We start from the raw sequence: 15377 nt of genomic DNA, 5'->3' as shown, positions 1-15377 counted from the left end.
AGTGACCAATGTGAGGCGAGCTCGGCTGGCGCGAGGCGATCGAGCCAATGAGCGGAACTGAGCTTCGCGCGTTGGTTGGCTGGGCCGCCTCGCGTCAGCCGTACTCGATTCTTATTGGTCACTGTTTTTCGTTGATAACTCGTTAACGGTGCCTCGGAGAACATTTTTGTAAAGGAAGAAGTTGCTTCAAATGATCCGAGGAACCCGCCATTTCCAGATTGCGAGACATTTTTGGGACACCCTGTAGACTGTTGTAAATCGATGTGAAGACAAAAGAAATGTGAAACAATGCATATGAAGACGATTATTTGATTCAAACGATGAGCGAGTGAGCTACTAGAGCAAGCCACTATAATGGCGCGTCGTGCCTAAAAGGTTAAGCTAATTTGTTATAATTAGCACGCTGTTATTTACAGTTACAATATATTATGTAATATTTGAGCATCTATGATTTTTCTCCGTTAAATTTCATTCATATCTCGTAAAGGCTGTCTGTCGCGTTTAACAAAACATTGCGCTAAAACCTTAGCGAGCCCGCATTTATAATGAAGCTTTCGAAACAGAACGTATGCCAATTAATTAGCTTTTACTTCGTTCTATTCGCCAGTATTATCAGTGCCTGTTAGACGAAAGCTGGAAGCTAACTTGCGATTAAATAAAAATCAACTTTTATTAACATCAAACTCGCCGAGTTCCAAAAGTGACCGACACATATTGTTTTACAAAAACGACAGTACTGAATTCATTTAAACTTTTCGCCAGTTTTATTATAATGTAAGGGTGAACGAAAAAATTTAATCAATTATTTTCTACGAAAGAATCTTCGTAATTTCAACAGTTCTAAACTGAACAAATATGAAAAACCATATCGTTTTTAAACTTTCTTTGCGATTCAAACTCTGCGCATGCGATAAATTCATAAAAATCCGCCTAATCATCGCTGACACGTGAACTTCGCGTGAGTGGAGTGTAAAGGATTAAAAGTATAAATTAATTACTTCCTGCAGTTGTATTCAATGTGGCTATATTCATAGGCAGACAGCGGATTTTTACAGCGAAAAACGCACATTCGATCTGTATATTTTTGCAATAATTTTATGGTTCGAAAATGGTCGTCAATATTCTTAACACTGGAACTACTGAGCCTGAACGCGTACGTTATATTATATTATAATAATAAGATTCTATTTGCACAAACTTCGTACGATTCCTATTACGATATAAGATTCGATAAAGAAGTTCGTCAACAAATTCATTGCAGAAACATTTTTGTAACTTCAGTAACGATAAAGGACGAAATCAGGGACCAATTATGTTGACTGGTTTGGTAATTCCGAGTGTTAACCCTTTGCACTCGAGTGGCGACTCTGACGCGCCGCTAAAATTGCTACACCACGTTTCAAGATAAGTTTTGCACGATCAAAGCTTAGATATAAAAAATTGTTAAAAGTCGCAAGACTCAATTTCACACGCATAAAACGGACGTTGTCGTATAAAATGGAAATACTATAAGTCGGAAAAGTTGATTTAGATTTACAGTTCAAATGGCTTCGAGTGCAATGGGTTAAATTCCTCTTACAACTTCACAGTTTTGAGTTTCGCTATTCCATTATCGTCGTTAATGCACAGAACCAACAATTCGCTTATGAAATTTGTTCCGCAATTCTCGGAAAACTTGAGCCACCGGTGCACGAAAATTGATTAACCCCTCGCATCGCAATTTCATTCGCAGCTAGTTGATTAGCACTGTGTTGTTAATAAATTCCTCCACGAGAAAAAAAACATAACTAAATTACAAAACCGATTCTATGGTAGAATCGCCAAATAATCTCACTGGCATCGAAACCTTGACACAACAATTTTACGTAAACACAAGAAAACAGCTCGGTGGAACGTAAAAACACCGAAAACAAATGTCGACGTCGCGAACGTTCCCGAAGATCGAAAAAATTAAATAAAACCTACAATTAATTTTCAACACAGTTACACAAAAAGTAATCGAAAAACATGCACCGATGAAGCTAAAACTGAACAAAGGGCTGAATCTGCCGTAATCTGCAACAACGTGATCAAAGAACCGATTCTATGGAAGAATCGCCAAATAATCACACTGGCATCGTAATCTTGACACAACCATTTTACGTAAACACAAGAAAACAGCTCCGTGGAACGTAAAAACACCGAAAACAAATGTCGACGTCGCGAACGTTCCCGAAGATCGAAAAAATTAAATAAAACCTACAATTAATTTTCAACGCGGTTACACAAAAAGTAATCGAAAAATATGCACCGATGAATCTAAAACGGAACAAAGAGTTGAATCTGCCGTAATCGGATGTAACAACGTGATAAAAGAAACTTCATCGTTCCAGAAGCCGCGTCGATTTTCACAGCAGGCGCTTCTGCTGTTCTCGAAGACTTTAGCCACGTACAAAACCAGAAAGATCCAACCGTCCATCGTTTTCACAGATTCCGTGAGTGCAATTCAAGCAATGGAAAGCACAAATAGCAAGACCGAACGCGAAGTCATCCGAAACATCCGACATATTTCTACGGATCTCAGCAACGATGGCAAACGTGTAATTATAGGCTGGGTCCCAGAGATCGCCAGGGAATTAAAGGTAATGAGGAAGCTGGCAAAGCCGCCAAAGAAGCAACGACAATCCCATCAGATGGTATTCGGGCACCAGTTCCGCGTCAAGACCTCGTTGCCGCCGTACATCATGCCGAAAAACGAACGTGGAACAAAATATGGAACAGATCGGAAAAAGATGAAAACATACGAAAAAACCCAAGGCTTCTGCCAAACAATTCTCACCGACAACTTGAAGGGGAATAGCCAGAATAATTATAATATAAATATATATAATATAAATATATATAACATAAATATATATGATATAAATATTATTGTATTAATATTACATATATAATAATTCTCACCGATAACTTGAAGGGGAATAGCCAGAATAATCATAATATAAATATATATAACATAAATATATATGATATAAATATTATTGTATTAATATTATATACATATAATAATTCTCACCGACAACTTGAAGAGGAATAGCCAGAATAATCATAATATAAATATATATAATATAAATATATATGATATAAATATTATTGCATTAATATTATAAACATAATAATTCTCACCGTCAACTTGAAGGGGAATAGCCAGAATAATCATAATATAAATATATATAATATAAATATTATTATATTAATACTATATATATATATATATAATAACAATTCTCTTATATAATAACAAACAATTCTCACCGACAACTTGAAGGGGAATAGCCAAAATAATGATAATATAAATATATATCATAAGATATATATGATATAAATATTATTATATTAATATTATATATATGATATTAATATAATAATATTTATATCGTATGAATTTTTATTTATGTATATATATATAATAACAATACACTGCAAACTGACACATGAACACTTGTCAACCCCTTAGCCGCGGACGACGAGAATACACATAAAAAGATAGCAATTTTACAACAAAAATGCCTCTCCTACGATTCAAATTAAAACGCTTGCGAAACGTATTCATAAATCTCGCTGATTCTCGAGTAATTCTGGCGCAACTTGCCGAAAGGGACTGCGCACCCGGCGCGGTCGATGAAAAACGCATAAAGAATCGATCTTAAGAACAGATCGACGCGGCTAAGTGGTCGAAAGAAAAACAGAGCCGCCGATGCGCGATCTACTCGAGCAAATTTTATCGACCAGACGTCCGCGTTTCGAATGCGGCGGAGATAGATACATACGTACCACGCCCACAGACAAAAATACGAAATAACATCGTCGCGGCCCTGGGCGTCGCGGAGAAACCGCGTATAGAAAACGTACCTTGGAACTGTAACGTCGAAGAAGAAAAATCAACGTCTACCAAAAAATAAAGTGGCCATGAGAGAAGAAAACAAGCCGTCGCTAATGACCCGAAGGTCGATGCGACGTGAAACATGAGATAAAAAAAAAAAACAAAAAAGGAAACAGAAGAGAAAGAAGGAAAGGAAACCGACATTTAGCGTCTGCGTTAGCCGTAATCGCTAAATATCGACGACAGCCACGGATGAAAATTCTCTCGAAGAGAGCAACGAACGATACCGAGATCGCCTTTGAAAATTTCTGCTTCAGGCTCGCTTCGGCACAAGAGGATAGCCGAGACGGACTAGCAGGCAGCGCTCTGACGAAATCCATGAAAAGGCAAATAAACAGGAATACACGCGGCAGCTGTTCAAAGACACCTCTATACATATATCCCGTCGGGGCGAGCAGAGGGGGCGTCACAGGGGGGGAGGTCCAAGGGGGATTTGGGTGCGGGAGCATCGAACGAACGTGGCGGGAGCAAGTCACGAAGCAAGTTATCACGAATCTCGCGTAATCGCCGTCGAGATCCTCGACCACGCGATCTCCGTGATTTCTTTCGCTCGCGATCGCTATCGCGACACACGCGGTCAAGCAGCGAGGCAGACCAGGAGAACTCTTTTCCCTCGAAAACGTTCAAAGGATTCCCCCGCACGCCGGCCCGTGGCTAACGAAATTACGGTTTATCGACGGGGGATGACGACAGTATTCCGTTTACGACTTCATATTATCGGCGGGCGGAGCGTGTGCCGCACGATAAACACCGGCAGTTTATTCAGTTAATTAACATTCAGGAGAAAACAGCGATCGCCGGCCGATAATAACAGAAACACCGGTTCCCGTATACCTCTATATCACGGGATAGTTATGAAGCAGTTTATATCGGGATCGCCATTGATTTATGCGAAAGTCGAGCGAACGGCCTACACCGCCGCCGCCACCGCCGCTGGTCGTTTCAATAGCCGAACGTACGGACCGTGTTCGGCCACGTGTCCAGGTTAAATTGTTCTTTTTCGTCTCACGGATGCCGGCGTTCCCTCCTTACGATCGCGTTTCCGACCTCTCTACTGGAACGTTACCATCCCCGCCATCGCGTCCCCGTGCGCGACTAACAATAGAGGAGCCGAATGGGCTGCTAGCCGACCGTCGATTCGACTCGATCGCCTACTATTATTCCTACGAGCAAGATAAACACGATATGCTAGCCAATAAATAATCGCGGGACCGTGTTCTGTACGATCGTTCTACCAGCTCTAAACGCGACTGCGAAAAAATAATGTGAAAGCTTTTTTGCGGCCAGTAGGTCTCTGGGTAGGCACTGTATTAATTAGCCCTCTATGTGGACACGAGTCTCTCTCTCTCTCTCTCTCGCTCTCTTTCTTGCGCTCTCTCTATCTCTCTCGCGCTCTCTTTCTTGCGCTCTCTCTATCTCTCTCGCGCTCTCTTTCTTGCGCTCTCTCTCTCTTTTTTGCGCTCTCTTTCTCGAGCTCTCTCTCTCTCTCTCTCGCACTCTCTCCCGCGCTCTTCTCTCTCTCTCTCTCTCTCTCTCGCTCTATCTCTCTTGCGCGTTCTTCTCTCTCTCGCGCTCTATCTCTCTCGCACTCTCTCTCGCGCTCTTCTCTCTCTCTCTCTCTCTCTCTCGCTCTATCTCTCTTGCGCGCTCTTCTCTCTCTCGCGCTCTATCTCTCTCGCACTCTCCCTCGCGCTCTTCTCTCTCTCTTTCGCTCTCTTACTCGCGCTCTCTTTCTCGCACTCTTCTCTCTCTCGCGCTCTCTCTCTCTCTCTCTCTCTCTCTCTCTCTCTCTGTGTGTGTCTCTGTAATAATTATAAAATAATGGTCGGTGCAGTCTATTATTATCAAGTCCCGAACGATGCAACTGGGATGAGGGAAACTGTAATTCTAATTGGCGGCTTCAATGAGTCACGAGTTGGAAGACATAGATAAAGTTAAGTGAAGCATTAAAGCCCATGAAACCTTCGTTCTAACAGCTTTATCGTAGTCGCTTGTCCTCGAGGTATGCGGGCATATAAAAATTATATAAAACTTTAACGGGTTTTAGAACGCTCGACGAGCTTTAGGTGTAGTTGGAATTTAATTGAAATTTAGGTGCAGTAGAATTGAATACTTTTCAATGTAATATTGCAATGATACTATCAGGGAACTATTGAACACTATGATTAACCTCTGAATTCCGCCTATATTCTAATTTCCTACCACGCGCAGTTAAAATTTGTTAATTATTTATATCAGTTTTTAAATTAAATGCATTTTAATATAATGTTACAATAATTCTATCAGAGTAGTGTTCAGCGATATGACGATATTTACAATACTTGAATTCCACTTGCGTTGTAATTTTCTAGCAGGCAGTTAAAATTGTTAATTGTTTATATCAGGCTCGCCGAGGGAATTAACGATGAGGCATTTAACTAATAATATCGAGCAATATTTTGCCAACTGTAGTATGTATCTCCATAACGATAGAAAAACATTTGTTTAACTATATTTATCATGTAAAAATAAATAGCTCATTTCTATACCTAATATTTTTCCTATGATTTCACTATTTTGTTAATGAACGTACGCATGCGTGCAATCGAAGCAAGAGATAGAACCATGGATCAATAAATTATTTGAAAAATAATATATAATAAAAAAATATTATATTGAAAAAAATTGACTACGAAACCAAAAAGGGAAGCTCTCAAATTTTCAGTTCCGATAGGAACAAGTAAAAGTTTTAATTCGATGACAGAATTTCGATGATATGAAAATAAAAATTTTCCTGTAACAGAAACTTTTGAGATTTGTAATAAATATTGAGATTAGTATCGATATAACGAATAGTATATGCCGGCGACGACTCTATTAATTGTCACAGTTGAATTAATATTTCGAATATGTCACTCGTCTGCGCTATTTATGTAGACGATTCACAAGCTGAAAGCTTGTGTTTCCGTTATGGAAGCTTTTTAAGTAAACTCGTTTATTTAAAATAGCGTTTCTCATGTGCGATTCCAAAGTACAGTAATGTCTCTCTAATTGACGCTCAGATTTCGCACAAAAATAGACAATTTCGGAAGAGGAGATAATAACACTGTGGCTCGTTTTTATAGTTACCGACTGTCAAGAACTACAAAAACGAGTTGCAAGGCTCGAATAATCGTATCTCCTCTTCCCAAATTGTCCATTTTTGTGTGTTTGATTTATAAGCTGAACGACAATTGTGGAGAATTTCATTAGAGTAATTTCTCCCCAATTCGCGCTCAGATTTCGCACAAAAATTTCGAACACGTAACTTTATACAGTAAATTCTCCCTAATTTCCCCTCAGCTTGTACACGGAAATGAAATAATTTTAGAAGAGAAGCTACGATTAGTCGAGTCTTGCGGCTCGTTTTTATAATTGTTGAAAATCGATAACTATAAAAACGAGTCGCAAGGCTCGAATAATCGTATCTCCTCTTCCGAAATTGTCCATTTTTGTGCGTTTGATTTATAAGCTGAACGACAATTGTGGAGAATTTCGTTAGAGTAATTTCTCCCCAATTCGCGCTCAGATTGCGCACAAAAATTTCGAACACGTAACTTTATACAATAAATTCTCCCTAATTTCCCCTCAGCTTGTACACAGAAATGAAATAATTTTAAAAGAGAAGCTACGATTAGTCGAGTCTTGCGGCTCGTTTTTATAATTGTTGAAAATCGATAATTATAAAAACGAGTCGCAAGGCTCGAATAATCGTATCTCCTCTTCCCAAATTGTCCATTTTTGTGCGTTTGATTTGTAAGCTGAACGACAATTGTGGAGAATTTCATCAGAGTAATTTCTCCCCAATTCGCGCTCAGATTGCGCACAAAAATTTCGAACACGTAACTTTATACAGTAAATTCTCCCTAATTTCCCCTCAGCTTGTACACAGAAATGAAATAATTTTAAAAGAGAAGCTACGATTAGTCGAGCCTTGCGCCTCGTTTCTATAATTGTTGAAAATCGATAACTATAAAAACGAGTCGCAAGGCTCGAATAATCGTATCTCCTCTTCCGAAATTGTCCATTTTTCTGGACAATCTGAGCGTCAATTGGAGAGACATTTCTGTATCAGTTACGTGGGCGAACTTTTAAAGAAATCCTTAACGTTCGTTCTTAGCGTGGAAACGTTTTGTTAAACGGCTCGTACGAACTGGAACGGAAAATCTTTAAAAAGGCGAACGATAATTGTTTATTCCGACCCCTGACGCAAACAATAAGTGGGTTCGTCGTCGCATGACGGAAATGGAACGCCGCGGCAGAAAAAGAAATACAACAACGTACACGTTCCAAGAAGCCAACCACGACGAAGAAAGTGGCGAGTAAAACGTGTCGATTGTCTCGATGATTTAATGAGCCGTGTACGCTGATTCGCGATTACTCTCGACTCGTACCGAACCCCCATTCCCGCTACCATCGTGTCCCTCTCCGGTAATTTACCTCGCAGCTGTGCCGCGTCGAAGGTGCCGCCATTGGCATCGCTTAATAAACTGTTAAAGTGCGAGAAGCTCCTCGAGGAAGGCTTCTTTTAGGTCCGCGCTACGGCCACTAGTTGCTGAATTTTATTTAAAACAACGCTGCGTCTTCCGTCTGTCCGTTTATCGATTTACAAAAAGTGCAAAATATTTGCGTGAAAGGAAACAACGTCGAGAATAAATCTTACGTAGAAACTACGTAAACGAGACGGCAAATTACACAGCTGCTCGGAGAGTTCTTAATGAACGCGGCAAAAATCTGTGTCCATGAAACAGCTGTTACAAAACCTAGAAAGCAATCAATTCTTTCTGCCAACTTTTACATTAACGTAATCAATTGTCTCCGGTATATATATATCACCTTATATAATATCACCTTATATAATCACCTTATATATAAGAATCACTTTTTGTATTTTGCTACCTGATAACAGATCTGCAAGTCTCTCCAGGTTACTTTTTATTAAGCACGAGATAGTTCTTAGAAGTTAGATTGTTCGTGAAAAAGGAGAAGTTGTTTCGATAGAGAAACATTCGATTGGCATTAGAAGAGAGATCAAACTGTCAGGAAAGTCGAATTTAAAACTGGACCACTTAATTTGTCTGTATACTGCTTGCCATTTCTACTTGATCGATGCTTTTTAATCTAAATTAAAGATTTCAAAAATGTAGAGAACAACCTACAGTTATCGTACATAAATAATTCTATCAGAAACGACTGGACAAAAATACCGTAACTCAAATTCTTAAGAAATTAACTCATGTTTCAACCGAACACTGGAAGACAATAGTTATGTCGCCCCCCAAAAAAGAGAACGCATAAAAATCTTGCATCCGCAAGATAAATTGTAGAATGTAAACTTAAAACGTTTTCAAAAATCTGTTTAAATATCAAAAGCAATAAACGTAATTCTTACAAATTGCCAGTTGAATCATGTTTTAATGCTCGACAGCGTACTAATAAAAAAATTTGTTAAATCATCATTGTTACTAATCTCTCGCAACTGCAACAATGATAACAACCGCGCAGAATAATTTTTCAGTAAAACGAGAAAATTCGTATTCACTGCATATCAATGCTTGAAAATGTTGCGGCAGAATCAAAGTTCGTTTGGATTTCGAAGAAACGAATAGCGTTGACATTTAACCCTTTGCACTCGAAGCTGTTTTAACTGTAAATATAAGATCATTTTTCTAACTTATAGTATTTCTATTTTATACGACAAAGTGCATTTTATGTACATGAAACCGACTCTTGGGACTCGCGCAACAGTTACGCTCTTGATAATTTTTTAAATCTATACTTTGTTAACATCAAAAATTATCTTGAAAGGTGATATAACAAATTTTAGCGGTGCCTCGGAGTCACCACTCGGGTGCGAAGGGTTAACAAATTTCGTCCAGCTCGATGCCGCACGGGAACAAGAGAACGTTTCAAGTTTTTCCAGCACAATTCTAGCAAGTTACGTGTCCCGGTACGTGAAGCGACTTTCCGGTCACGGGTCATCTTGTTACTGGCGTTAATCATACCCGATTAAAACCCGATCGCGCACCGTTCACCGCACCTGGAATGTGGATAGGTGCGACGTAACTTCCGGTACTACGTGAAAGGCTACACGAAATCCGCTAGTGTTTCTATAATTATCGCCACTCGAGTTGGCAACGAACGAAACGAACTGAAAGCAATTATCAAGGTTACTGTTACGCGATACGCTGTTGCCGGTAAGTTAACGAAAACAACCGTTACCACCCATGTGATAGCGTGTATGGGACGCCGGAGATAATTAATGACACGGTTCCCACGCGCCGAAGGTACGTTTCGCAGATGTTCGATGCAGAAAACGTTACCCAGCGCACCCATTGTTCGAGCACATTAAACGAACTCGCGTTCTTTCCCAAATTCCGAAAATCATGGTCGAAAATGTCGGTCGATTTACAAATTCTACGATCTCAATCCTCGGTTCACTTTCCTCTCTGCGACCGTCTAATTCGAAATCTAACCCTTAGCGCTCCGCGCAGTATTTCATTATAAGTCATTCCACGTATCTTTCCCCGTTTGCATTTCGCTGTTGGTATCTCTCCTTGAAAAACGTTTTCATAAAGCTCTGCGCATATTAAAAGAGCCGTGACAACTGGATTATAATTGCTCGATCATCGATGAATTGTCAAAATTCATTGAAGTAGGGAAATCATTTTTGCTTTTTGTCTTTGTTAACGAACAATATTTACTAGAAATTGCTTCGAATGCCGTCGAAGGTTCGAGCAAAGCTTATTCAAGTTCACGTAAGACAAAGATGTTTAAAGTCAAGATTAAATTTCTTTAACCCTTAGCGCTCCGCGCGTTTCTAGAGTACTGCCTACCAGCAACTCCGGCACATTTTTGGAGCGGAGCGCCCGAGATAAAGGAAGTCTTATTTTCAGCGGAAAAGATTACGCGTCCTTGCGAACGCACTTGATTTTATTTATTTTATAAATATACATTTTCCTATTGTAAATAAAAGATAAATTTTCAATTTTGTAATTCACCATGGTACGATTTGGTAACAATCTCCCATGCGCATTCTGGGTTTACTTGGACAAGTGTCGTAGTATTCGCTTTGCCAAATAGAGTTACCAGATATTTCTTTCAAGTTTAGAACATTTTCCGCGTAATCGTTGGTTTCCTTTATAATTTCATTTACCAATTCGTCCGTGAAAAATAATTTAAAATATTGCATCGGCTGTTCAACGTTTGTAGGAACTTGTGGTCCAACGACCTGTGGCAATAAACTAAAAGGTATTCTATCTGGAATATGTAATTCTTCCGTAACATCGCGCCATTCATTTAAGTCTTGTAACGAATCTTCGCGTTCACTTTCAATAATTCTCATTCTTCGTCTCTTTGGTAGTATAATTTCGCTACTACTACTCGAAGTGTCAGAATCATAACCAACATTGTCTTCCACAACGTTTTTCAACTCTTCGAAATCAAATACGTCTTCGTTATCACTCGACACTAAATTCTCATCGTAATATTTATTTTTCTCCATGTTGCTAACCATAGAAAAGGTCAAAAAATGGTTTAATCGTAATGGTGCAGACTCGGCACGTTTTAACTATAGTTAACAATTGCTAACGCCGACGATAACGTATGATAAAAACATTTGGCTCCGCAGCGGAGCTTTCGGAGTTACCTAACAAATGACAAATGTCTCCATAGCGGAGCCTTCAGAAAAACTTGAAACGTTCTCTCATCAGCTTGTTCCCCGTGCGGCATCGAGCCGGACGAAATTTGTTAACCCTTCGCACTCGAGTGGTGACTCCGAGGCACCGCTAAAATTTGTTACATCACCTTTCGAAATAATTTTTGATATTAACAAAGTTTATATTTAAAAAATTATCAAGAGCGTAACCGTTGCGCGAGTCCCAAGAGTCAGTTTCATGTGCATAAAATGCACTTTGTCGTCTAAAATAGAAATACTATAAGTTGGAAAAATGATTTTATATTTACAGTTAAAATAGCTTCGAGTGCAAAGGGAATTGTGCTGGAAAAGCTTGAAACGTTCTCTCATCAGCTTGTTCCCCGTGCGGCATCGAGCCGGACGAAAATTGTTAACCCTTCGCACTCGAGTTGTGACTCCGAGGCACCGCTAAAATTTGTTACATCACCTTTCGAAATAATTTTTGATATTAACAAAGTTTATATTTAAAAAATTATCAAGAGCGTAACTGTTGCGCGAGTCCCAAGAGTCGGTTTCATACGCATAAAATGCACTTTGTCGTATAAAATAGAAATACCATAAGTCAGAAAAATGATCTCATATTTACAGTTAAAACAGCTTCGAGTGCAAAGGGTTAAATGTCAACGCTATTCGTTTCTTCGAAATCCAAACGAACTTTGATTCTTCTGCCGCAACATTAGCCCAAGGGCTAGTATCCCCATCTTGTCCAGATTTCGCTGTATCTTTCTCCGATCGTTTCGAACAGCCTCGACAGAAAACGCTTCGAAATCCCTCTCACCGCGACCGGCCTGTTGATAGGCTTTCCGTATCCAACGCGACGGCGGCGCTTCTTTTCGTTAGCCAGCAATTCAACACGCTCGCCCAAATTTCATTACTTAACCTCCCGAAGTTAGGAGGATCCGATTGTTAGCCAACTCGCTCGTTCGCGGCTCCGCGCGGAAGAAGATCTCTTGTATCCGGAAAAATGAAATTATTCCGCGCATAGTTATCGGCACGACGGTGGATTCTCATCACCGCGGCAACGTGCGCTCGTTAATTGAGCCAATCGACGACACGCGAATTCCTGGCGTACAAAGTGCATCAAACATTATGATACAGTCTTTGTGTATTTCGGAATAGACCGAGAGCCGCGGTAATAAATGATGCCGTGGAACGGTGAACGGTTGGAAAAGCAATTTCGCGAATCGTTTCGGTGCACGTGCACTCCGGCGCGAATTTGTGCAAACCGTACAACATTGATTCTTAAGACTGGTTTGATTCCAATTCAGAGATTTACTGCCAATAAAACCGGCGAATATGTGCCAGCCTTTACGCTCTCCCTCTCCCTCCCCCCTCTGTCTCTACTTTGTTCGCTAAACATCGCGTTAAGGAAACGAATCATAAAACGCTCTAACAAACATCAAGCTAACACCCTTGTGTATTCGCGCGAAATGGTTTTCTTCCTCTGGTTATCAACTGGAATTTAACGCGGCGTGAAACAGCGCGCCCATAGTCGTAGACTCGCCAAAACAACGGGCGCGCATAAAATTACCCACGGCGGAGCTTCTCTTCTCTGCACGCGGCCCACGAAATCGTGTCAACGTTTCATTAAGATTTCCTATGTATACGTATCTCGTGTCCAGACTATCGCGGCCACCTCGCGACACCGTCGTCGAGAAAGCTCGGACGCGAGGGACGCGAATATGTTCGGCTGTCGGACGGCGGGCCAAAATATGCGAACCCGTTTCCGGTTTTCGCCACAAAACACCACGGGACTCCTTCCTCTCTCCGGCCGTGTGCGCGGGGCGGAATCGCGGCCGACTATTAGCCGAGAATTCGCAGGCGGATCGTTCGCGCGCGGCTGCACGGCCGTTTCCCCGTCGCCCGCGTTCCCAAACAATTAGCGTGCACACGAACCGGGAATCGGCATCGGTGCCGGGCGGTTGTTTTGCACGCCGCGGCGAAACGCGAGAGCGCGTTTACGACGGAACGAGAGAGCGAGAACGCGACGAAAACGCGAGTCCGAGTCTCGTAGCGCGCGCTACTCGCGACAATTCGCTGCGTCGGCGGCGCGCGCGCGCGCGCGCGCGCGAAAACTGGAATTTCGCGGAAGGACTCGCCACGAAACGTGAACGGGATACCAGCAAAACGATACCTGAGGTCCGGTTGCTCCCCGGCCGCGTTTTCCCTGAGGATACGTCTTTTAATCCACGTTTGGCACTGGAGGGGTGGGTGGGGGTGGGCGAGAAGAGGGGGTTTCGGATTAAGAGGGAACTCCGCGGAAAACACAAACCGATCTCTTGCTCGCACTTGTTCACCAATAAACAAAACGTAAAAGATAGAGAAAAATAAAGAAACAACGAAACGGAGACGTGACGTTACGTGACGTGACGCGACGTGACGTGACGTGACGTGACGTGACGCGACGTGACGGAGACGTAGCGAAAACGAAAACACTTTCTTGGACGATTCTGCTGTTTCTGAATCTGGGATGAAGCGACGAAGAAACGCGTGCACAGTCACACACATACATACATATCGAACGGTACGAAGTGATATCAGAGACGGATCGCGGAACGTCACGAACCGCACCGTACAACGAACGACGCTCTACTGCGAGCCGGGTACCGAAGTGGATGACGGGAAACGTGTGAACGCCGCTTGCCGCCGCGGCGAACACCAATGAGCGGCTACTAACACCATCCGCCACGTCGACGACACACCGACACACCAATAAGAGGACACGAATGTACACAGGGACCGGGTTCTGCTTCTCTTTCTCTCCCTCCGTCTCTCTTCCTCTTTCTGACCCTGTCGCTCTCTCTCTCTCTCTCTCTCAATCCTCCCTCCTTCTATACCTTTCTCTTTCCCCTTCGCTCTCTCTCTCTTTCTCTTTCTCTTTCTCTCTCTCTCGCTCTCTCTCTCTCCACCCGCCTTTCTCTAGCTTTGGGACTCTGTCCTTCTTCGGCTCGTTCTTCAATTCGTCGAGTCAAGGGCGTCGACCGACAGGGGCGATTCGTTGTTTCCTTATATCACGGTGAAACCAATAATCGCTAATTTCGTAATGTTTATGAAGTTACAAATTCTCTCCGCCCCGGCAAAAGATACGGTCTATCGATCGGGGAATTCGTCTTTCGGCCCCGAGGAACTCGCGCGGCAGAACCGGCGCGGTTTCCTATCGGAAATTTTAATGGCTATTTAACTTGCCAACGCCGCGCCGCGCCGCGCCGCGCCGCGCCACGCCGCGCGCGCGCTGCCGATGTCCCGCACTTTGGCCCAACTTTTTAATGAAGTCTGGTCACGGAGTTTCTTTCTACTTGCGCGGAGGAATGAAAACAACGCCGAGTGCATATTCCAGCGTCGCAGAATGCCCCGGAGAAGCTCGTTCGTTTTTCAACAACCCCCGTTGACGCGCGAACGATATTCGTGTTACCCTTCTGCCCCTCCCCTCCCCCCTGCCGTTGACAAGTGACACTCGAGAATCTTAAAACACGCGGCGACGAGCTGCCTAATTTCCCCAACCCCGGATGGAGCTCCTCGATTTTTAGCATTTACGGCTTGGCTTCCCGTTGCCGCTCTAAACGTGACCGGTTCGCATCGCTTTCTACGAAATTATCGCGTTCCATTCACTCTTTAGCGAACGCTCGGATGAATTGGCTCGTGGAAAAGTATTTCTGCGATTACGTACATGTTTTGCGTGCAGCAAAACTCCTCGTTCTCGAGAAATAAATTGCTCCCTTTTCACGCACGACGCGCCGCCCT

The 15377-nt window shown here is 42.1% G+C and overlaps 1 protein-coding gene across 7 annotated transcripts in view; it reads right to left on the bottom strand.

The window, feature by feature from the left end:
- The window catches only part of gro (TLE family member transcriptional corepressor groucho), a 224795-nt gene extending 210523 nt beyond the window's left edge, over positions 1–14272 (bottom strand). For 3 of the 7 annotated variants that reach the window (XM_033467811.2, XM_033467816.2, XM_033467817.2), the window contains exon 1: positions 13771–14251. The gene's annotated coding sequence lies outside the window, so the exon portion shown is untranslated. Of the gene's footprint in view, positions 1–13770 lie in introns of all 7 variants that reach the window. The other 4 variants (XM_033467814.2, XM_033467813.2, XM_033467812.2 and 1 more) reach the window with 3 other exon arrangements.
- Positions 14273–15377: the final 1105 nt, after the last annotated feature.

The sequence above is a fragment of the Megalopta genalis genome, chromosome 4 (assembly GCF_051020955.1).
Source record: "Megalopta genalis isolate 19385.01 chromosome 4, iyMegGena1_principal, whole genome shotgun sequence".
NCBI classification, from domain to species: domain Eukaryota; kingdom Metazoa; phylum Arthropoda; class Insecta; order Hymenoptera; family Halictidae; genus Megalopta; species Megalopta genalis.
This window is presented reverse-complemented; position numbering and strand designations above follow the sequence as displayed.